The 17,387-nt window shown below is 45.8% G+C and overlaps 69 pseudogenes; all 69 read left to right on the top strand.

Annotated features, from left to right (window-relative positions):
• The first annotated feature begins 9 nt into the window (after positions 1 to 9).
• LOC140092551 (5S ribosomal RNA) lies at positions 10 to 128 on the top strand (annotated as a pseudogene).
• Positions 129 to 198: 70 nt separating this feature from the next.
• Positions 199 to 317, top strand: LOC140095701 (5S ribosomal RNA; annotated as a pseudogene).
• Positions 318 to 387: 70 nt separating this feature from the next.
• On the top strand, positions 388 to 506 carry LOC140080671 (5S ribosomal RNA; annotated as a pseudogene).
• Positions 507 to 757: 251 nt separating this feature from the next.
• Positions 758 to 876, top strand: LOC140100316 (5S ribosomal RNA; annotated as a pseudogene).
• Positions 877 to 1,127: 251 nt separating this feature from the next.
• Positions 1,128 to 1,246, top strand: LOC140094944 (5S ribosomal RNA; annotated as a pseudogene).
• Positions 1,247 to 1,316: 70 nt separating this feature from the next.
• On the top strand, positions 1,317 to 1,435 carry LOC140080670 (5S ribosomal RNA; annotated as a pseudogene).
• A 251-nt stretch (positions 1,436 to 1,686) lies between these two features.
• On the top strand, positions 1,687 to 1,805 carry LOC140080669 (5S ribosomal RNA; annotated as a pseudogene).
• A 432-nt stretch (positions 1,806 to 2,237) lies between these two features.
• Positions 2,238 to 2,356, top strand: LOC140078433 (5S ribosomal RNA; annotated as a pseudogene).
• Positions 2,357 to 2,426: 70 nt separating this feature from the next.
• On the top strand, positions 2,427 to 2,545 carry LOC140093348 (5S ribosomal RNA; annotated as a pseudogene).
• Positions 2,546 to 2,615: 70 nt separating this feature from the next.
• On the top strand, positions 2,616 to 2,734 carry LOC140100314 (5S ribosomal RNA; annotated as a pseudogene).
• A 70-nt stretch (positions 2,735 to 2,804) lies between these two features.
• On the top strand, positions 2,805 to 2,923 carry LOC140092958 (5S ribosomal RNA; annotated as a pseudogene).
• A 70-nt stretch (positions 2,924 to 2,993) lies between these two features.
• LOC140098725 (5S ribosomal RNA) lies at positions 2,994 to 3,112 on the top strand (annotated as a pseudogene).
• Positions 3,113 to 3,182: 70 nt separating this feature from the next.
• Positions 3,183 to 3,301, top strand: LOC140092549 (5S ribosomal RNA; annotated as a pseudogene).
• A 70-nt stretch (positions 3,302 to 3,371) lies between these two features.
• LOC140095699 (5S ribosomal RNA) lies at positions 3,372 to 3,490 on the top strand (annotated as a pseudogene).
• A 70-nt stretch (positions 3,491 to 3,560) lies between these two features.
• LOC140080668 (5S ribosomal RNA) lies at positions 3,561 to 3,679 on the top strand (annotated as a pseudogene).
• Positions 3,680 to 3,930: 251 nt separating this feature from the next.
• Positions 3,931 to 4,049, top strand: LOC140100313 (5S ribosomal RNA; annotated as a pseudogene).
• Positions 4,050 to 4,300: 251 nt separating this feature from the next.
• Positions 4,301 to 4,419, top strand: LOC140094943 (5S ribosomal RNA; annotated as a pseudogene).
• A 70-nt stretch (positions 4,420 to 4,489) lies between these two features.
• On the top strand, positions 4,490 to 4,608 carry LOC140080667 (5S ribosomal RNA; annotated as a pseudogene).
• A 251-nt stretch (positions 4,609 to 4,859) lies between these two features.
• LOC140080666 (5S ribosomal RNA) lies at positions 4,860 to 4,978 on the top strand (annotated as a pseudogene).
• A 432-nt stretch (positions 4,979 to 5,410) lies between these two features.
• Positions 5,411 to 5,529, top strand: LOC140078432 (5S ribosomal RNA; annotated as a pseudogene).
• A 70-nt stretch (positions 5,530 to 5,599) lies between these two features.
• Positions 5,600 to 5,718, top strand: LOC140093346 (5S ribosomal RNA; annotated as a pseudogene).
• A 70-nt stretch (positions 5,719 to 5,788) lies between these two features.
• LOC140100312 (5S ribosomal RNA) lies at positions 5,789 to 5,907 on the top strand (annotated as a pseudogene).
• A 70-nt stretch (positions 5,908 to 5,977) lies between these two features.
• On the top strand, positions 5,978 to 6,096 carry LOC140092957 (5S ribosomal RNA; annotated as a pseudogene).
• Positions 6,097 to 6,166: 70 nt separating this feature from the next.
• On the top strand, positions 6,167 to 6,285 carry LOC140098723 (5S ribosomal RNA; annotated as a pseudogene).
• Positions 6,286 to 6,355: 70 nt separating this feature from the next.
• LOC140092547 (5S ribosomal RNA) lies at positions 6,356 to 6,474 on the top strand (annotated as a pseudogene).
• A 70-nt stretch (positions 6,475 to 6,544) lies between these two features.
• LOC140095698 (5S ribosomal RNA) lies at positions 6,545 to 6,663 on the top strand (annotated as a pseudogene).
• A 70-nt stretch (positions 6,664 to 6,733) lies between these two features.
• Positions 6,734 to 6,852, top strand: LOC140080664 (5S ribosomal RNA; annotated as a pseudogene).
• Positions 6,853 to 7,103: 251 nt separating this feature from the next.
• On the top strand, positions 7,104 to 7,222 carry LOC140100311 (5S ribosomal RNA; annotated as a pseudogene).
• A 251-nt stretch (positions 7,223 to 7,473) lies between these two features.
• Positions 7,474 to 7,592, top strand: LOC140100310 (5S ribosomal RNA; annotated as a pseudogene).
• Positions 7,593 to 7,662: 70 nt separating this feature from the next.
• Positions 7,663 to 7,781, top strand: LOC140080663 (5S ribosomal RNA; annotated as a pseudogene).
• A 251-nt stretch (positions 7,782 to 8,032) lies between these two features.
• On the top strand, positions 8,033 to 8,151 carry LOC140080662 (5S ribosomal RNA; annotated as a pseudogene).
• A 432-nt stretch (positions 8,152 to 8,583) lies between these two features.
• Positions 8,584 to 8,702, top strand: LOC140085209 (5S ribosomal RNA; annotated as a pseudogene).
• A 70-nt stretch (positions 8,703 to 8,772) lies between these two features.
• Positions 8,773 to 8,891, top strand: LOC140092956 (5S ribosomal RNA; annotated as a pseudogene).
• Positions 8,892 to 9,339: 448 nt separating this feature from the next.
• LOC140097408 (5S ribosomal RNA) lies at positions 9,340 to 9,458 on the top strand (annotated as a pseudogene).
• Positions 9,459 to 9,528: 70 nt separating this feature from the next.
• On the top strand, positions 9,529 to 9,647 carry LOC140100309 (5S ribosomal RNA; annotated as a pseudogene).
• Positions 9,648 to 9,717: 70 nt separating this feature from the next.
• On the top strand, positions 9,718 to 9,836 carry LOC140100307 (5S ribosomal RNA; annotated as a pseudogene).
• A 70-nt stretch (positions 9,837 to 9,906) lies between these two features.
• On the top strand, positions 9,907 to 10,025 carry LOC140082372 (5S ribosomal RNA; annotated as a pseudogene).
• Positions 10,026 to 10,095: 70 nt separating this feature from the next.
• On the top strand, positions 10,096 to 10,214 carry LOC140100306 (5S ribosomal RNA; annotated as a pseudogene).
• A 70-nt stretch (positions 10,215 to 10,284) lies between these two features.
• Positions 10,285 to 10,403, top strand: LOC140093345 (5S ribosomal RNA; annotated as a pseudogene).
• Positions 10,404 to 10,473: 70 nt separating this feature from the next.
• LOC140092955 (5S ribosomal RNA) lies at positions 10,474 to 10,592 on the top strand (annotated as a pseudogene).
• A 448-nt stretch (positions 10,593 to 11,040) lies between these two features.
• On the top strand, positions 11,041 to 11,159 carry LOC140084322 (5S ribosomal RNA; annotated as a pseudogene).
• A 70-nt stretch (positions 11,160 to 11,229) lies between these two features.
• LOC140100305 (5S ribosomal RNA) lies at positions 11,230 to 11,348 on the top strand (annotated as a pseudogene).
• A 70-nt stretch (positions 11,349 to 11,418) lies between these two features.
• LOC140094942 (5S ribosomal RNA) lies at positions 11,419 to 11,537 on the top strand (annotated as a pseudogene).
• Positions 11,538 to 11,607: 70 nt separating this feature from the next.
• Positions 11,608 to 11,726, top strand: LOC140082371 (5S ribosomal RNA; annotated as a pseudogene).
• Positions 11,727 to 11,796: 70 nt separating this feature from the next.
• On the top strand, positions 11,797 to 11,915 carry LOC140100304 (5S ribosomal RNA; annotated as a pseudogene).
• Positions 11,916 to 11,985: 70 nt separating this feature from the next.
• LOC140093344 (5S ribosomal RNA) lies at positions 11,986 to 12,104 on the top strand (annotated as a pseudogene).
• A 70-nt stretch (positions 12,105 to 12,174) lies between these two features.
• LOC140100302 (5S ribosomal RNA) lies at positions 12,175 to 12,293 on the top strand (annotated as a pseudogene).
• Positions 12,294 to 12,363: 70 nt separating this feature from the next.
• LOC140091462 (5S ribosomal RNA) lies at positions 12,364 to 12,482 on the top strand (annotated as a pseudogene).
• Positions 12,483 to 12,552: 70 nt separating this feature from the next.
• Positions 12,553 to 12,671, top strand: LOC140082370 (5S ribosomal RNA; annotated as a pseudogene).
• Positions 12,672 to 12,741: 70 nt separating this feature from the next.
• Positions 12,742 to 12,860, top strand: LOC140100301 (5S ribosomal RNA; annotated as a pseudogene).
• Positions 12,861 to 13,119: 259 nt separating this feature from the next.
• LOC140100300 (5S ribosomal RNA) lies at positions 13,120 to 13,238 on the top strand (annotated as a pseudogene).
• Positions 13,239 to 13,308: 70 nt separating this feature from the next.
• LOC140100299 (5S ribosomal RNA) lies at positions 13,309 to 13,427 on the top strand (annotated as a pseudogene).
• Positions 13,428 to 13,497: 70 nt separating this feature from the next.
• Positions 13,498 to 13,616, top strand: LOC140092485 (5S ribosomal RNA; annotated as a pseudogene).
• A 70-nt stretch (positions 13,617 to 13,686) lies between these two features.
• On the top strand, positions 13,687 to 13,805 carry LOC140100298 (5S ribosomal RNA; annotated as a pseudogene).
• A 70-nt stretch (positions 13,806 to 13,875) lies between these two features.
• LOC140082369 (5S ribosomal RNA) lies at positions 13,876 to 13,994 on the top strand (annotated as a pseudogene).
• A 70-nt stretch (positions 13,995 to 14,064) lies between these two features.
• On the top strand, positions 14,065 to 14,183 carry LOC140100296 (5S ribosomal RNA; annotated as a pseudogene).
• A 70-nt stretch (positions 14,184 to 14,253) lies between these two features.
• LOC140093343 (5S ribosomal RNA) lies at positions 14,254 to 14,372 on the top strand (annotated as a pseudogene).
• Positions 14,373 to 14,820: 448 nt separating this feature from the next.
• LOC140084321 (5S ribosomal RNA) lies at positions 14,821 to 14,939 on the top strand (annotated as a pseudogene).
• A 70-nt stretch (positions 14,940 to 15,009) lies between these two features.
• On the top strand, positions 15,010 to 15,128 carry LOC140100295 (5S ribosomal RNA; annotated as a pseudogene).
• A 70-nt stretch (positions 15,129 to 15,198) lies between these two features.
• LOC140094941 (5S ribosomal RNA) lies at positions 15,199 to 15,317 on the top strand (annotated as a pseudogene).
• A 70-nt stretch (positions 15,318 to 15,387) lies between these two features.
• LOC140082368 (5S ribosomal RNA) lies at positions 15,388 to 15,506 on the top strand (annotated as a pseudogene).
• A 70-nt stretch (positions 15,507 to 15,576) lies between these two features.
• LOC140085966 (5S ribosomal RNA) lies at positions 15,577 to 15,695 on the top strand (annotated as a pseudogene).
• A 70-nt stretch (positions 15,696 to 15,765) lies between these two features.
• On the top strand, positions 15,766 to 15,884 carry LOC140093342 (5S ribosomal RNA; annotated as a pseudogene).
• A 70-nt stretch (positions 15,885 to 15,954) lies between these two features.
• Positions 15,955 to 16,073, top strand: LOC140100294 (5S ribosomal RNA; annotated as a pseudogene).
• A 70-nt stretch (positions 16,074 to 16,143) lies between these two features.
• On the top strand, positions 16,144 to 16,262 carry LOC140091461 (5S ribosomal RNA; annotated as a pseudogene).
• A 70-nt stretch (positions 16,263 to 16,332) lies between these two features.
• Positions 16,333 to 16,451, top strand: LOC140082367 (5S ribosomal RNA; annotated as a pseudogene).
• A 70-nt stretch (positions 16,452 to 16,521) lies between these two features.
• LOC140100293 (5S ribosomal RNA) lies at positions 16,522 to 16,640 on the top strand (annotated as a pseudogene).
• A 70-nt stretch (positions 16,641 to 16,710) lies between these two features.
• Positions 16,711 to 16,829, top strand: LOC140093341 (5S ribosomal RNA; annotated as a pseudogene).
• A 70-nt stretch (positions 16,830 to 16,899) lies between these two features.
• On the top strand, positions 16,900 to 17,018 carry LOC140092953 (5S ribosomal RNA; annotated as a pseudogene).
• The last annotated feature ends 369 nt before the right edge of the window (positions 17,019 to 17,387 follow it).

The raw sequence follows: 17,387 nt of genomic DNA, 5'->3' as shown, positions 1-17,387 counted from the left end.
ACAGCTGCTGTCAACGGCCATTCTAAGCTGAATGTGCCTGCTCTCGTCAGATCGCTGCATCAATGCAGCTTAAGGCTTGGCAAGTACCAGCATGGGAGACTGGCTGGGAATCCCAAGTTCCGTTGACCTTTTTGAACCTGAAAATTGTGTTAGTTTCTCTATGAGATAGTAAAAGAAGGTTCAAATTGAACAGCTGCTGTCAACGGCCATTCTAAGCTGAATGTGCCTGCTCTTGTCAGATCGCAGCAGCAATGCAGCTTAAGGCTTGGCAAGTACCAGCACGGGAGACTGGCTGGGAATCCCAAGTTCCGTTGACCTTTTTGAACCTGAAAATTGTGTTAGTTTCTCTATGAGATAGTAAAAGAAAGTAGAAATTAGGCAGCTGCTGTCAACGGCCATTCTAAGCTGAATGTGCCTGCTCTCGTCAGATCGCAGCAGCAATGCAGCTTAAGGCTTGGCAAGTACCAGCATGGGAGACTGGCTGGGAATCCCAAGTTCTGTTGACCTTTTTGAACCTGAAAATTGTGTTAGTTTCTCTATGAGATAGTAAAAGAAGGTTCAAATTGAACAGCTGCTGTCAACGGCCATTCTAAGCTGAATGTGCCTGCTCTCATCAGATCGCAGCAGCTTAAGGCTTGGCAAGTACCAGCATGGGAGACTGGCTGGGAATCCCAAGTTCCGTTGACCTTTTTGAACCTGAAAATTGTGTTAGTTTCTCTATGAGATAGTAAAAGAAGGTTCAAACTGAACAGCTGCTGTCAACGGCCATTCTAAGCTGAATGTGCCTGCTCTCGTCAGATCGCAGCAGCAATGCAGCTTAAGGCTTGGCAAGTACCAGCATGGGAGACTGGCTGGGAATCCCAAGTTCCGTTGACCTTTTTGAACCTGAAAATTGTGTTAGTTTCTCTATGAGATAGTAAAAGAAGGTTCAAATTGAACAGCTGCTGTCAACAGCCATTCTAAGCTGAATGTGCCTGCTCTCGTCAGATCGCAGCAGCTTAAGGCTTGGCAAGTACCAGCATGGGAGACTGGCTGGGAATCCCAAGTTCCGTTGACCTTTTTGAACCTGAAAATTGTGTTAGTTTCTCTATGAGATAGTAAAAGAAGGTTCAAATTGAACAGCTGCTGTCAACGGCCATTCTAAGCTGAATGTGCCTGCTCTCGTCAGATCGCAGCAGCAATGCAGCTTAAGGCTTGGCAAGTACCAGCATGGGAGACTGGCTGGGAATCCCAACTTCCGTTGACCTTTTTGAACCTGAAAATTGTTAGTTTCTCTGTCAAAGATGGTAAAAGAAGGTTCAAATTGAACAGCTGCTGTCAACGGCCATTCTAAGCTGAATGTGCCTGCTCTCGTCAGATCGCAGCAGCAATGCAGCTTAAGGCTTGGCAAGTACCAGCATGGGAGACTGGCTGGGAATCCCAAGTTCTGTTGACCTTTTTGAACCTGAAAATTGTGTTAGTTTCTCTATGAGATAGTAAAAGAAGGTTCAAATTGAACAGCTGCTGTCAACGGCCATTCTAAGCTGAATGTGCCTGCTCTCATCAGATCGCAGCAGCTTAAGGCTTGGCAAGTACCAGCATGGGAGACTGGCTGGGAATCCCAAGTTCCGTTGACCTTTTTGAACCTGAAAATTGTGTTAGTTTCTCTATGAGATAGTAAAAGAAGGTTCAAACTGAACAGCTGCTGTCAACGGCCATTCTAAGCTGAATGTGCCTGCTCTCGTCAGATCGCAGCAGCAATGCAGCTTAAGGCTTGGCAAGTACCAGCATGGGAGACTGGCTGGGAATCCCAAGTTCTGTTGACCTTTTTGAACCTGAAAATTGTGTTAGTTTCTCTATGAGATAGTAAAAGAAGGTTCAAATTGAACAGCTGCTGTCAACAGCCATTCTAAGCTGAATGTGCCTGCTCTCGTCAGATCGCAGCAGCTTAAGGCTTGGCAAGTACCAGCATGGGAGACTGGCTGGGAATCCCAAGTTCCGTTGACCTTTTTGAACCTGAAAATTGTGTTAGTTTCTCTATGAGATAGTAAAAGAAGGTTCAAATTGAACAGCTGCTGTCAACAGCCATTCTAAGCTGAATGTGCCTGCTCTCGTCAGATCGCAGCAGCTTAAGGCTTGGCAAGTACCAGCATGGGAGACTGGCTGGGAATCCCAAGTTCCGTTGACCTTTTTGAACCTGAAAATTGTGTTAGTTTCTCTATGAGATAGTAAAAGAAGGTTCAAATTGAACAGCTGCTGTCAACGGCCATTCTAAGCTGAATGTGCCTGCTCTCGTCAGATCGCAGTAGCAATGCAGCTTAAGGCTTGGCAAGTACCAGCATGGGAGACTGGCTGGGAATCCCAAGTTCCGTTGACCTTTTTGAACCTGAAAATTGTGTTAGTTTCTCTATGGGATAGTAAAAGAAGGTTCAAATTGAACAGCTGCTGTCAACGGCCATTCTAAGCTGAATGTGCCTGCTCTCGTCAGATCGCAACAGCAATGTAGCTTAAGGCTTGGCAAGTACCAGCATGGGAGACTGGCTGGGAATCCCAAGTTCCGTTGACCTTTTTGAACCTGAAAATTGTGTTAGTTTCTCTATGAGATAGTAAAAGAAGGTTCAAACTGAAACGCTGCTGTCAACGGCCATTCTAAGCTGAATGTGCCTGCTCTCGTCAGATCGCAGCAGCAATGCAGCTTAAGGCTTGGCAAGTACCAGCATGGGAGACTGGCTGGGAATCCCAAGTTCCGTTGACCTTTTTGAACCTGAAAATTGTGTTAGTTTCTCTATGAGATAGTAAAAGAAGGTTCAAATTGAACAGCTGCTGTCAACGGCCATTCTAAGCTGAATGTGCCTGCTCTCGTCAGATCGCAGCAGCAATGCAGCTTAAGGCTTGGCAAGTAACAGCATGGGAGACTGGCTGGGAATCCCAAGTTCTGTTGACCTTTTTGAACCTGAAAATTGTGTTAGTTTCTCTATGAGATAGTAAAAGAAGGTTCAAATTGAACAGCTGCTGTCAACGGCCATTCTAAGCTGAATGTGCCTGCTCTCGTCGGATCACAGCAGCGATGCAGCTTAAGGCTTGGCAAGTACCAGCATGGGAGACTGGCTGCGAATCCCAAGTTCCGTTGACCTTTTTGAACCTGAAAATTGTGTTAGTTTCTCTATGAGATAGTAAAAGAAGGTTCAAACTGAACAGCTGCTGTCAACGGCCATTCTAAGCTGAATGTGCCTGCTCTCGTCAGATCGCTGCATCAATGCAGCTTAAGGCTTGGCAAGTACCAGCATGGGAGACTGGCTGGGAATCCCAAGTTCCGTTGACCTTTTTGAACCTGAAAATTGTGTTAGTTTCTCTATGAGATAGTAAAAGAAGGTTCAAATTGAACAGCTGCTGTCAACGGCCATTCTAAGCTGAATGTGCCTGCTCTTGTCAGATCGCAGCAGCAATGCAGCTTAAGGCTTGGCAAGTACCAGCACGGGAGACTGGCTGGGAATCCCAAGTTCCGTTGACCTTTTTGAACCTGAAAATTGTGTTAGTTTCTCTATGAGATAGTAAAAGAAAGTAGAAATTAGGCAGCTGCTGTCAACGGCCATTCTAAGCTGAATGTGCCTGCTCTCGTCAGATCGCAGCAGCAATGCAGCTTAAGGCTTGGCAAGTACCAGCATGGGAGACTGGCTGGGAATCCCAAGTTCTGTTGACCTTTTTGAACCTGAAAATTGTGTTAGTTTCTCTATGAGATAGTAAAAGAAGGTTCAAATTGAACAGCTGCTGTCAACGGCCATTCTAAGCTGAATGTGCCTGCTCTCATCAGATCGCAGCAGCTTAAGGCTTGGCAAGTACCAGCATGGGAGACTGGCTGGGAATCCCAAGTTCCGTTGACCTTTTTGAACCTGAAAATTGTGTTAGTTTCTCTATGAGATAGTAAAAGAAGGTTCAAACTGAACAGCTGCTGTCAACGGCCATTCTAAGCTGAATGTGCCTGCTCTCGTCAGATCGCAGCAGCAATGCAGCTTAAGGCTTGGCAAGTACCAGCATGGGAGACTGGCTGGGAATCCCAAGTTCCGTTGACCTTTTTGAACCTGAAAATTGTGTTAGTTTCTCTATGAGATAGTAAAAGAAGGTTCAAATTGAACAGCTGCTGTCAACAGCCATTCTAAGCTGAATGTGCCTGCTCTCGTCAGATCGCAGCAGCTTAAGGCTTGGCAAGTACCAGCATGGGAGACTGGCTGGGAATCCCAAGTTCCGTTGACCTTTTTGAACCTGAAAATTGTGTTAGTTTCTCTATGAGATAGTAAAAGAAGGTTCAAATTGAACAGCTGCTGTCAACGGCCATTCTAAGCTGAATGTGCCTGCTCTCGTCAGATCGCAGCAGCAATGCAGCTTAAGGCTTGGCAAGTACCAGCATGGGAGACTGGCTGGGAATCCCAACTTCCGTTGACCTTTTTGAACCTGAAAATTGTTAGTTTCTCTGTCAAAGATGGTAAAAGAAGGTTCAAATTGAACAGCTGCTGTCAACGGCCATTCTAAGCTGAATGTGCCTGCTCTCGTCAGATCGCAGCAGCAATGCAGCTTAAGGCTTGGCAAGTACCAGCATGGGAGACTGGCTGGGAATCCCAAGTTCTGTTGACCTTTTTGAACCTGAAAATTGTGTTAGTTTCTCTATGAGATAGTAAAAGAAGGTTCAAATTGAACAGCTGCTGTCAACGGCCATTCTAAGCTGAATGTGCCTGCTCTCATCAGATCGCAGCAGCTTAAGGCTTGGCAAGTACCAGCATGGGAGACTGGCTGGGAATCCCAAGTTCCGTTGACCTTTTTGAACCTGAAAATTGTGTTAGTTTCTCTATGAGATAGTAAAAGAAGGTTCAAACTGAACAGCTGCTGTCAACGGCCATTCTAAGCTGAATGTGCCTGCTCTCGTCAGATCGCAGCAGCAATGCAGCTTAAGGCTTGGCAAGTACCAGCATGGGAGACTGGCTGGGAATCCCAAGTTCTGTTGACCTTTTTGAACCTGAAAATTGTGTTAGTTTCTCTATGAGATAGTAAAAGAAGGTTCAAATTGAACAGCTGCTGTCAACAGCCATTCTAAGCTGAATGTGCCTGCTCTCGTCAGATCGCAGCAGCTTAAGGCTTGGCAAGTACCAGCATGGGAGACTGGCTGGGAATCCCAAGTTCCGTTGACCTTTTTGAACCTGAAAATTGTGTTAGTTTCTCTATGAGATAGTAAAAGAAGGTTCAAATTGAACAGCTGCTGTCAACAGCCATTCTAAGCTGAATGTGCCTGCTCTCGTCAGATCGCAGCAGCTTAAGGCTTGGCAAGTACCAGCATGGGAGACTGGCTGGGAATCCCAAGTTCCGTTGACCTTTTTGAACCTGAAAATTGTGTTAGTTTCTCTATGAGATAGTAAAAGAAGGTTCAAATTGAACAGCTGCTGTCAACGGCCATTCTAAGCTGAATGTGCCTGCTCTCGTCAGATCGCAGTAGCAATGCAGCTTAAGGCTTGGCAAGTACCAGCATGGGAGACTGGCTGGGAATCCCAAGTTCCGTTGACCTTTTTGAACCTGAAAATTGTGTTAGTTTCTCTATGGGATAGTAAAAGAAGGTTCAAATTGAACAGCTGCTGTCAACGGCCATTCTAAGCTGAATGTGCCTGCTCTCGTCAGATCGCAACAGCAATGTAGCTTAAGGCTTGGCAAGTACCAGCATGGGAGACTGGCTGGGAATCCCAAGTTCCGTTGACCTTTTTGAACCTGAAAATTGTGTTAGTTTCTCTATGAGATAGTAAAAGAAGGTTCAAACTGAAACGCTGCTGTCAACGGCCATTCTAAGCTGAATGTGCCTGCTCTCGTCAGATCGCAGCAGCAATGCAGCTTAAGGCTTGGCAAGTACCAGCATGGGAGACTGGCTGGGAATCCCAAGTTCCGTTGACCTTTTTGAACCTGAAAATTGTGTTAGTTTCTCTATGAGATAGTAAAAGAAGGTTCAAATTGAACAGCTGCTGTCAACGGCCATTCTAAGCTGAATGTGCCTGCTCTCGTCAGATCGCAGCAGCAATGCAGCTTAAGGCTTGGCAAGTAACAGCATGGGAGACTGGCTGGGAATCCCAAGTTCTGTTGACCTTTTTGAACCTGAAAATTGTGTTAGTTTCTCTATGAGATAGTAAAAGAAGGTTCAAATTGAACAGCTGCTGTCAACGGCCATTCTAAGCTGAATGTGCCTGCTCTCGTCGGATCACAGCAGCGATGCAGCTTAAGGCTTGGCAAGTACCAGCATGGGAGACTGGCTGCGAATCCCAAGTTCCGTTGACCTTTTTGAACCTGAAAATTGTGTTAGTTTCTCTATGAGATAGTAAAAGAAGGTTCAAACTGAACAGCTGCTGTCAACGGCCATTCTAAGCTGAATGTGCCTGCTCTCGTCAGATCGCTGCATCAATGCAGCTTAAGGCTTGGCAAGTACCAGCATGGGAGACTGGCTGGGAATCCCAAGTTCCGTTGACCTTTTTGAACCTGAAAATTGTGTTAGTTTCTCTATGAGATAGTAAAAGAAGGTTCAAATTGAACAGCTGCTGTCAACGGCCATTCTAAGCTGAATGTGCCTGCTCTTGTCAGATCGCAGCAGCAATGCAGCTTAAGGCTTGGCAAGTACCAGCACGGGAGACTGGCTGGGAATCCCAAGTTCCGTTGACCTTTTTGAACCTGAAAATTGTGTTAGTTTCTCTATGAGATAGTAAAAGAAAGTAGAAATTAGGCAGCTGCTGTCAACGGCCATTCTAAGCTGAATGTGCCTGCTCTCGTCAGATCGCAGCAGCAATGCAGCTTAAGGCTTGGCAAGTACCAGCATGGGAGACTGGCTGGGAATCCCAAGTTCTGTTGACCTTTTTGAACCTGAAAATTGTGTTAGTTTCTCTATGAGATAGTAAAAGAAGGTTCAAATTGAACAGCTGCTGTCAACGGCCATTCTAAGCTGAATGTGCCTGCTCTCATCAGATCGCAGCAGCTTAAGGCTTGGCAAATACCAGCATGGGAGACTGGCTGGGAATCCCAAGTTCCGTTGACCTTTTTGAACCTGAAAATTGTGTTAGTTTCTCTATGAGATAGTAAAAGAAGGTTCAAACTGAACAGCTGCTGTCAACGGCCATTCTAAGCTGAATGTGCCTGCTCTCGTCAGATCGCAGCAGCAATGCAGCTTAAGGCTTGGCAAGTACCAGCATGGGAGACTGGCTGGGAATCCCAAGTTCCGTTGACCTTTTTGAACCTGAAAATTGTGTTAGTTTCTCTATGAGATAGTAAAAGAAGGTTCAAATTGAACAGCTGCTGTCAACAGCCATTCTAAGCTGAATGTGCCTGCTCTCGTCAGATCGCAGCAGCTTAAGGCTTGGCAAGTACCAGCATGGGAGACTGGCTGGGAATCCCAAGTTCCGTTGACCTTTTTGAACCTGAAAATTGTGTTAGTTTCTCTATGAGATAGTAAAAGAAGGTTCAAATTGAACAGCTGCTGTCAACGGCCATTCTAAGCTGAATGTGCCTGCTCTCGTCAGATCGCAGCAGCAATGCAGCTTAAGGCTTGGCAAGTACCAGCATGGGAGACTGGCTGGGAATCCCAAGTTCCGTTGACCTTTTTGAACCTGAAAATTGTGTTAGTTTCTCTATGAGATAGTAAAAGAAAGTAGAAATTAGGCAGCTGCTGTCAACGGCCATTCTAAGCTGAATGTGCCTGCTCTCGTCAGATCGCAGCAGCAATGCAGCTTAAGGCTTGGCAAGTACCAGCATGGGAGACTGGCTGGGAATCCCAAGTTCTGTTGACCTTTTTGAACCTGAAAATTGTGTTAGTTTCTCTATGAGATAGTAAAAGAAGGTTCAAATTGAACAGCTGCTGTCAACGGCCATTCTAAGCTGAATGTGCCTGCTCTCATCAGATCGCAGCAGCTTAAGGCTTGGCAAGTACCAGCATGGGAGACTGGCTGGGAATCCCAAGTTCCGTTGACCTTTTTGAACCTGAAAATTGTGTTAGTTTCTCTATGAGATAGTAAAAGAAGGTTCAAACTGAACAGCTGCTGTCAACGGCCATTCTAAGCTGAATGTGCCTGCTCTCGTCAGATCGCAGCAGCAATGCAGCTTAAGGCTTGGCAAGTACCAGCATGGGAGACTGGCTGGGAATCCCAAGTTCTGTTGACCTTTTTGAACCTGAAAATTGTGTTAGTTTCTCTATGAGATAGTAAAAGAAGGTTCAAATTGAACAGCTGCTGTCAACAGCCATTCTAAGCTGAATGTGCCTGCTCTCGTCAGATCGCAGCAGCTTAAGGCTTGGCAAGTACCAGCATGGGAGACTGGCTGGGAATCCCAAGTTCCGTTGACCTTTTTGAACCTGAAAATTGTGTTAGTTTCTCTATGAGATAGTAAAAGAAGGTTCAAATTGAACAGCTGCTGTCAACAGCCATTCTAAGCTGAATGTGCCTGCTCTCGTCAGATCGCAGCAGCTTAAGGCTTGGCAAGTACCAGCATGGGAGACTGGCTGGGAATCCCAAGTTCCGTTGACCTTTTTGAACCTGAAAATTGTGTTAGTTTCTCTATGAGATAGTAAAAGAAGGTTCAAATTGAACAGCTGCTGTCAACGGCCATTCTAAGCTGAATGTGCCTGCTCTCGTCAGATCGCAGTAGCAATGCAGCTTAAGGCTTGGCAAGTACCAGCATGGGAGGCTGGCTGGGAATCCCAAGTTCCGTTGACCTTTTTGAACCTGAAAATTGTGTTAGTTTCTCTATGGGATAGTAAAAGAAGGTTCAAATTGAACAGCTGCTGTCAACGGCCATTCTAAGCTGAATGTGCCTGCTCTCGTCAGATCGCAGCAGCAATGCAGCTTAAGGCTTGGCAAGTAACAGCATGGGAGACTGGCTGGGAATCCCAAGTTCTGTTGACCTTTTTGAACCTGAAAATTGTGTTAGTTTCTCTATGAGATAGTAAAAGAAGGTTCAAATTGAACAGCTGCTGTCAACGGCCATTCTAAGCTGAATGTGCCTGCTCTCGTCAGATCGCAGCAGCATTGCAGCTTAAGGCTTGGCAAGTACCAGCATGGGAGACTGGCTGGGAATCCCAAGTTCTATTGACCTTTTTGAACCTGAAAATTGTGTTAGTTTCTCTATGAGATAGTAAAAGAAGGTTCAAATTGAACAGCTGCTGTCAACGGCCATTCTAAGCTGAATGCGCGTGCTCTTGTCGGATCACAGCAGCGATGCAGCTTAAGGCTTGGCAAGTACCAGCATGGGAGACTGGCTGCGAATCCCAAGTTCCGTTGACCTTTTTGAACCTGAAAATTGTGTTAGTTTCTCTATGAGATAGTAAAAGAAGGTTCAAACTGAACAGCTGCTGTCAACGGCCATTCTAAGCTGAATGTGCCTGCTCTCGTCAGATCGCAGCATCAATGCATTTTAAGGCTTGGCAAGTACCAGCATGGGAGACTGGCTGGGAATCCCAAGTTCCGTTGACCTTTTTGAACCTGAAAATTGTGTTAGTTTCTCTATGAGATAGTAAAAGAAGGTTCAAATTGAACAGCTGCTGTCAACGGCCATTCTAAGCTGAATGTGCCTGCTCTCGTCAGATCGCAGCAGCAATGCAGCTTAAGGCTTGGCAAGTACCAGCATGGGAGACTGGCTGGGAATCCCAAGTTCCGTTGACCTTTTTGAACCTGAAAATTGTTAGTTTCTCTGTCAAAGATGGTAAAAGAAGGTTCAAATTGAACAGCTGCTGTCAACGGCCATTCTAAGCTGAATGTGCCTGCTCTCGTCAGATCGCAGCAGCAATGCAGCTTAAGGCTTGGCAAGTACCAGCATGGGAGACTGGCTGGGAATCCCAAGTTCCGTTGACCTTTTTGAACCTGAAAATTGTGTTAGTTTCTCTATGAGATAGTAAAAGAAGGTTCAAATTGAACAGCTGCTGTCAACGGCCATTCTAAGCTGAATGTGCCTGCTCTCATCAGATCGCAGCAGCAATGTAGCTTAAGGCTTGGCAAGTACCAGCATGGGAGACTGGCTGGGAATCCCAAGTTCCGTTGACCTTTTTGAACCTGAAAATTGTGTTAGTTTCTCTATGAGATAGTAAAAGAAGGTTCAAATTGAACAGCTGCTGTCAACGGCCATTCTAAGCTGAATGTGCCTGCTCTCGTCAGATCGCAGCAGCAATGCAGCTTAAGGCTTGGCAAGTACCAGCATGGGAGACTGGCTGGGAATCCCAAGTTCCGTTGACCTTTTTGAACCTGAAAATTGTTAGTTTCTCTGTCAAAGATGGTAAAAGAAGGTTCAAATTGAACAGCTGCTGTCAACGGCCATTCTAAGCTGAATGTGCCTGCTCTCGTCAGATCGCAACAGCAATGTAGCTTAAGGCTTGGCAAGTACCAGCATGGGAGACTGGCTGGGAATCCCAAGTTCCGTTGACCTTTTTGAACCTGAAAATTGTGTTAGTTTCTCTATGAGATAGTAAAAGAAGGTTCAAATTGAACAGCTGCTGTCAACGGCCATTCTAAGCTGAATGTGCCTGCTCTCGTCAGATCGCAGCAGCAATGCAGCTTAAGGCTTGGCAAGTAACAGCATGGGAGACTGGCTGGGAATCCCAAGTTCTGTTGACCTTTTTGAACCTGAAAATTGTGTTAGTTTCTCTATGAGATAGTAAAAGAAGGTTCAAATTGAACAGCTGCTGTCAACGGCCATTCTAAGCTGAATGTGCCTGCTCTCGTCAGATCGCAGCAGCATTGCAGCTTAAGGCTTGGCAAGTACCAGCATGGGAGACTGGCTGGGAATCCCAAGTTCTATTGACCTTTTTGAACCTGAAAATTGTGTTAGTTTCTCTATGAGATAGTAAAAGAAGGTTCAAATTGAACAGCTGCTGTCAACGGCCATTCTAAGCTGAATGCGCGTGCTCTTGTCGGATCACAGCAGCGATGCAGCTTAAGGCTTGGCAAGTACCAGCATGGGAGACTGGCTGCGAATCCCAAGTTCCGTTGACCTTTTTGAACCTGAAAATTGTGTTAGTTTCTCTATGAGATAGTAAAAGAAGGTTCAAACTGAACAGCTGCTGTCAACGGCCATTCTAAGCTGAATGTGCCTGCTCTCGTCAGATCGCAGCATCAATGCAGCTTAAGGCTTGGCAAGTACCAGCATGGGAGACTGGCTGGGAATCCCAAGTTCCGTTGACCTTTTTGAACCTGAAAATTGTGTTAGTTTCTCTATGAGATAGTAAAAGAAGGTTCAAATTGAACAGCTGCTGTCAACGGCCATTCTAAGCTGAATGTGCCTGCTCTCGTCAGATCGCAGCAGCAATGCAGCTTAAGGCTTGGCAAGTACCAGCATGGGAGACTGGCTGGGAATCCCAAGTTCCGTTGACCTTTTTGAACCTGAAAATTGTTAGTTTCTCTGTCAAAGATGGTAAAAGAAGGTTCAAATTGAACAGCTGCTGTCAACGGCCATTCTAAGCTGAATGTGCCTGCTCTCGTCAGATCGCAGCAGCAATGCAGCTTAAGGCTTGGCAAGTACCAGCATGGGAGACTGGCTGGGAATCCCAACTTCCGTTGACCTTTTTGAACCTGAAATTTGTGTTAGTTTCTCTATGAGATAGTAAAAGAAGGTTCAAATTGAACAGCTGCTGTCAACGGCCATTCTAAGCTGAATGTGCCTGCTCTCATCAGATCGCAGCAGCAATGTAGCTTAAGGCTTGGCAAGTACCAGCATGGGAGACTGGCTGGGAATCCCAAGTTCCGTTGACCTTTTTGAACCTGAAAATTGTGTTAGTTTCTCTATGAGATAGTAAAAGAAGGTTCAAATTGAACAGCTGCTGTCAACGGCCATTCTAAGCTGAATGTGCCTGCTCTCGTCAGATCGCAGCAGCAATGCAGCTTAAGGCTTGGCAAGTACCAGCATGGGAGACTGGCTGGGAATCCCAAGTTCCGTTGACCTTTTTGAACCTGAAAATTGTTAGTTTCTCTGTCAAAGATGGTAAAAGAAGGTTCAAATTGAACAGCTGCTGTCAACGGCCATTCTAAGCTGAATGTGCCTGCTCTCGTCAGATCGCAACAGCAATGTAGCTTAAGGCTTGGCAAGTACCAGCATGGGAGACTGGCTGGGAATCCCAAGTTCCGTTGACCTTTTTGAACCTGAAAATTGTGTTAGTTTCTCTATGAGATAGTAAAAGAAGGTTCAAACTGAACAGCTGCTGTCAACGGCCATTCTAAGCTGAATGTGCCTGCTCTCGTCAGATCGCAGCAGCAATGCAGCTTAAGGCTTGGCAAGTACCAGCATGGGAGACTGGCTGGGAATCCCAAGTTCCGTTGACCTTTTTGAACCTGAAAATTGTGTTAGTTTCTCTATGAGATAGTAAAAGAAGGTTCAAATTGAACAGCTGCTGTCAACGGCCATTCTAAGCTGAATGTGCCTGCTCTCGTCAGATCGCAGCAGCAATGCAGCTTAAGGCTTGGCAAGTAACAGCATGGGAGACTGGCTGGGAATCCCAAGTTCCGTTGACCTTTTTGAACCTGAAAATTGTGTTAGTTTCTCTATGAGATAGTAAAAGAAGGTTCAAATTGAACAGCTGCTGTCAACGGCCATTCTAAGCTGAATGTGCCTGCTCTCATCAGATCGCAGCAGCAATGTAGCTTAAGGCTTGGCAAGTACCAGCATGGGAGACTGGCTGGGAATCCCAAGTTCCGTTGACCTTTTTGAACCTGAAAATTGTGTTAGTTTCTCTATGAGATAGTAAAAGAAGGTTCAAATTGAACAGCTGCTGTCAACGGCCATTCTAAGCTGAATGTGCCTGCTCTCGTCAGATCGCAGCAGCAATGCAGCTTAAGGCTTGGCAAGTACCAGCATGGGAGACTGGCTGGGAATCCCAAGTTCCGTTGACCTTTTTGAACCTGAAAATTGTTAGTTTCTCTGTCAAAGATGGTAAAAGAAGGTTCAAATTGAACAGCTGCTGTCAACGGCCATTCTAAGCTGAATGTGCCTGCTCTCGTCAGATCGCAACAGCAATGTAGCTTAAGGCTTGGCAAGTACCAGCATGGGAGACTGGCTGCGAATCCCAAGTTCCGTTGACCTTTTTGAACCTGAAAATTGTGTTAGTTTCTCTATGAGATAGTAAAAGAAGGTTCAAACTGAACAGCTGCTGTCAACGGCCATTCTAAGCTGAATGTGCCTGCTCTCGTCAGATCGCAGCAGCAATGCAGCTTAAGGCTTGGCAAGTACCAGCATGGGAGACTGGCTGGGAATCCCAAGTTCCGTTGACCTTTTTGAACCTGAAAATTGTTAGTTTCTCTGTCAAAGATGGTAAAAGAAGGTTCAAATTGAACAGCTGCTGTCAACGGCCATTCTAAGCTGAATGTGCCTGCTCTCGTCAGATCGCAGCAGCAATGCAGCTTAAGGCTTGGCAAGTACCAGCATGGGAGACTGGCTGGGAATCCCAAGTTCCGTTGACCTTTTTGAACCTGAAAATTGTTAGTTTCTCTGTCAAAGATGGTAAAAGAAGGTTCAAATTGAACAGCTGTTGTCAACGGCCATTCTAAGCTGAATGTGCCTGCTCTCGTCAGATCGCAACAACAATGTAGCTTAAGGCTTGGCAAGTACCAGCATGGGAGACTGGCTGGGAATCCCAAGTTCCGTTGACCTTTTTGAACCTGAAAATTGTGTTAGTTTCTCTATGAGATAGTAAAAGAAGGTTCAAACTGAACAGCTGCTGTCAACGGCCATTCTAAGCTGAATGTGCCTGCTCTCGTCAGATCGCAGCAGCAATGCAGCTTAAGGCTTGGCAAGTACCAGCATGGGAGACTGGCTGGGAATCCCAAGTTCCGTTGACCTTTTTGAACCTGAAAATTGTGTTAGTTTCTCTATGAGATAGTAAAAGAAGGTTCAAATTGAACAGCTGCTGTCAACGGCCATTCTAAGCTGAATGTGCCTGCTCTCATCAGATCGCAGCAGCAATGTAGCTTAAGGCTTGGCAAGTACCAGCATGGGAGACTGGCTGGGAATCCCAAGTTCCGTTGACCTTTTTGAACCTGAAAATTGTGTTAGTTTCTCTATGAGATAGTAAAAGAAGGTTCAAATTGAACAGCTGCTGTCAACGGCCATTCTAAGCTGAATGTGCCTGCTCTCGTCAGATCGCAGCAGCAATGCAGCTTAAGGCTTGGCAAGTACCAGCATGGGAGACTGGCTGGGAATCCCAAGTTCCGTTGACCTTTTTGAACCTGAAAATTGTTAGTTTCTCTGTCAAAGATGGTAAAAGAAGGTTCAAATTGAACAGCTGCTGTCAACGGCCATTCTAAGCTGAATGTGCCTGCTCTCGTCAGATCGCAACAGCAATGTAGCTTAAGGCTTGGCAAGTACCAGCATGGGAGACTGGCTGGGAATCCCAAGTTCCGTTGACCTTTTTGAACCTGAAAATTGTGTTAGTTTCTCTATGAGATAGTAAAAGAAGGTTCAAATTGAACAGCTGCTGTCAACGGCCATTCTAAGCTGAATGTGCCTGCTCTCGTCAGATCGCAGCAGCATTGCAGCTTAAGGCTTGGCAAGTACCAGCATGGGAGACTGGCTGGGAATCCCAAGTTCTATTGACCTTTTTGAACCTGAAAATTGTGTTAGTTTCTCTATGAGATAGTAAAAGAAGGTTCAAATTGAACAGCTGCTGTCAACGGCCATTCTAAGCTGAATGCGCGTGCTCTTGTCGGATCACAGCAGCGATGCAGCTTAAGGCTTGGCAAGTACCAGCATGGGAGACTGGCTGCGAATCCCAAGTTCCGTTGACCTTTTTGAACCTGAAAATTGTGTTAGTTTCTCTATGAGATAGTAAAAGAAGGTTCAAACTGAACAGCTGCTGTCAACGGCCATTCTAAGCTGAATGTGCCTGCTCTCGTCAGATCGCAGCATCAATGCAGCTTAAGGCTTGGCAAGTACCAGCATGGGAGACTGGCTGGGAATCCCAAGTTCCGTTGACCTTTTTGAACCTGAAAATTGTGTTAGTTTCTCTATGAGATAGTAAAAGAAGGTTCAAATTGAACAGCTGCTGTCAACGGCCATTCTAAGCTGAATGTGCCTGCTCTCGTCAGATCGCAGCAGCAATGCAGCTTAAGGCTTGGCAAGTACCAGCATGGGAGACTGGCTGGGAATCCCAAGTTCCGTTGACCTTTTTGAACCTGAAAATTGTTAGTTTCTCTGTCAAAGATGGTAAAAGAAGGTTCAAATTGAACAGCTGCTGTCAACGGCCATTCTAAGCTGAATGTGCCTGCTCTCGTCAGATCGCAGCAGCAATGCAGCTTAAGGCTTGGCAAGTACCAGCATGGGAGACTGGCTGGGAATCCCAACTTCCGTTGACCTTTTTGAACCTGAAATTTGTGTTAGTTTCTCTATGAGATAGTAAAAGAAGGTTCAAATTGAACAGCTGCTGTCAACGGCCATTCTAAGCTGAATGTGCCTGCTCTCATCAGATCGCAGCAGCAATGTAGCTTAAGGCTTGGCAAGTACCAGCATGGGAGACTGGCTGGGAATCCCAAGTTCCGTTGACCTTTTTGAACCTGAAAATTGTGTTAGTTTCTCTATGAGATAGTAAAAGAAGGTTCAAATTGAACAGCTGCTGTCATCGGCCATTCTAAGCTGAATGTGCCTGCTCTCGTCAGATCGCAGCAGCAATGCAGCTTAAGGCTTGGCAAGTACCAGCATGGGAGACTGGCTGGGAATCCCAAGTTCCGTTGACCTTTTTGAACCTGAAAATTGTTAGTTTCTCTGTCAAAGATGGTAAAAGAAGGTTCAAATTGAACAGCTGCTGTCAACGGCCATTCTAAGCTGAATGTGCCTGCTCTCGTCAGATCGCAACAGCAATGTAGCTTAAGGCTTGGCAAGTACCAGCATGGGAGACTGGCTGGGAATCCCAAGTTCCGTTGACCTTTTTGAACCTGAAAATTGTGTTAGTTTCTCTATGAGATAGTAAAAGAAGGTTCAAACTGAACAGCTGCTGTCAACGGCCATTCTAAGCTGAATGTGCCTGCTCTCGTCAGATCGCAGCAGCAATGCAGCTTAAGGCTTGGCAAGTACCAGCATGGGAGACTGGCTGGGAATCCCAAGTTCCGTTGACCTTTTTGAACCTGAAAATTGTGTTAGTTTCTCTATGAGATAGTAAAAGAAGGTTCAAATTGAACAGCTGCTGTCAACGGCCATTCTAAGCTGAATGTGCCTGCTCTCGTCAGATCGCAGCAGCAATGCAGCTTAAGGCTTGGCAAGTAACAGCATGGGAGACTGGCTGGGAATCCCAAGTTCCGTTGACCTTTTTGAACCTGAAAATTGTGTTAGTTTCTCTATGAGATAGTAAAAGAAGGTTCAAATTGAACAGCTGCTGTCAACGGCCATTCTAAGCTGAATGTGCCTGCTCTCATCAGATCGCAGCAGCAATGTAGCTTAAGGCTTGGCAAGTACCAGCATGGGAGACTGGCTGGGAATCCCAAGTTCCGTTGACCTTTTTGAACCTGAAAATTGTGTTAGTTTCTCTATGAGATAGTAAAAGAAGGTTCAAATTGAACAGCTGCTGTCAACGGCCATTCTAAGCTGAATGTGCCTGCTCTCGTCAGATCGCAGCAGCAATGCAGCTTAAGGCTTGGCAAGTACCAGCATGGGAGACTGGCTGGGAATCCCAAGTTCCGTTGACCTTTTTGAACCTGAAAATTGTTAGTTTCTCTGTCAAAGATGGTAAAAGAAGGTTCAAATTGAACAGCTGCTGTCAACGGCCATTCTAAGCTGAATGTGCCTGCTCTCGTCAGATCGCAACAGCAATGTAGCTTAAGGCTTGGCAAGTACCAGCATGGGAGACTGGCTGGGAATCCCAAGTTCCGTTGACCTTTTTGAACCTGAAAATTGTGTTAGTTTCTCTATGAGATAGTAAAAGAAGGTTCAAATTGAACAGCTGCTGTCAACGGCCATTCTAAGCTGAATGTGCCTGCTCTCGTCAGATCGCAGCAGCAATGCAGCTTAAGGCTTGGCAAGTAACAGCATGGGAGACTGGCTGGGAATCCCAAGTTCTGTTGACCTTTTTGAACCTGAAAATTGTGTTAGTTTCTCTATGAGATAGTAAAAGAAGGTTCAAATTGAACAGCTGCTGTCAACGGCCATTCTAAGCTGAATGTGCCTGCTCTCGTCAGATCGCAGCAGCATTGCAGCTTAAGGCTTGGCAAGTACCAGCATGGGAGACTGGCTGGGAATCCCAAGTTCTATTGACCTTTTTGAACCTGAAAATTGTGTTAGTTTCTCTATGAGATAGTAAAAGAAGGTTCAAATTGAACAGCTGCTGTCAACGGCCATTCTAAGCTGAATGCGCGTGCTCTTGTCGGATCACAGCAGCGATGCAGCTTAAGGCTTGGCAAGTACCAGCATGGGAGACTGGCTGCGAATCCCAAGTT

This window comes from Engystomops pustulosus, chromosome 9 (assembly GCF_040894005.1).
Source record: "Engystomops pustulosus chromosome 9, aEngPut4.maternal, whole genome shotgun sequence".
Classification (NCBI taxonomy): Eukaryota; Metazoa; Chordata; class Amphibia; order Anura; family Leptodactylidae; genus Engystomops; species Engystomops pustulosus.
Note: the sequence above shows the minus strand (reverse complement) of the source record. Positions and strands in the feature narration are given on the sequence as shown.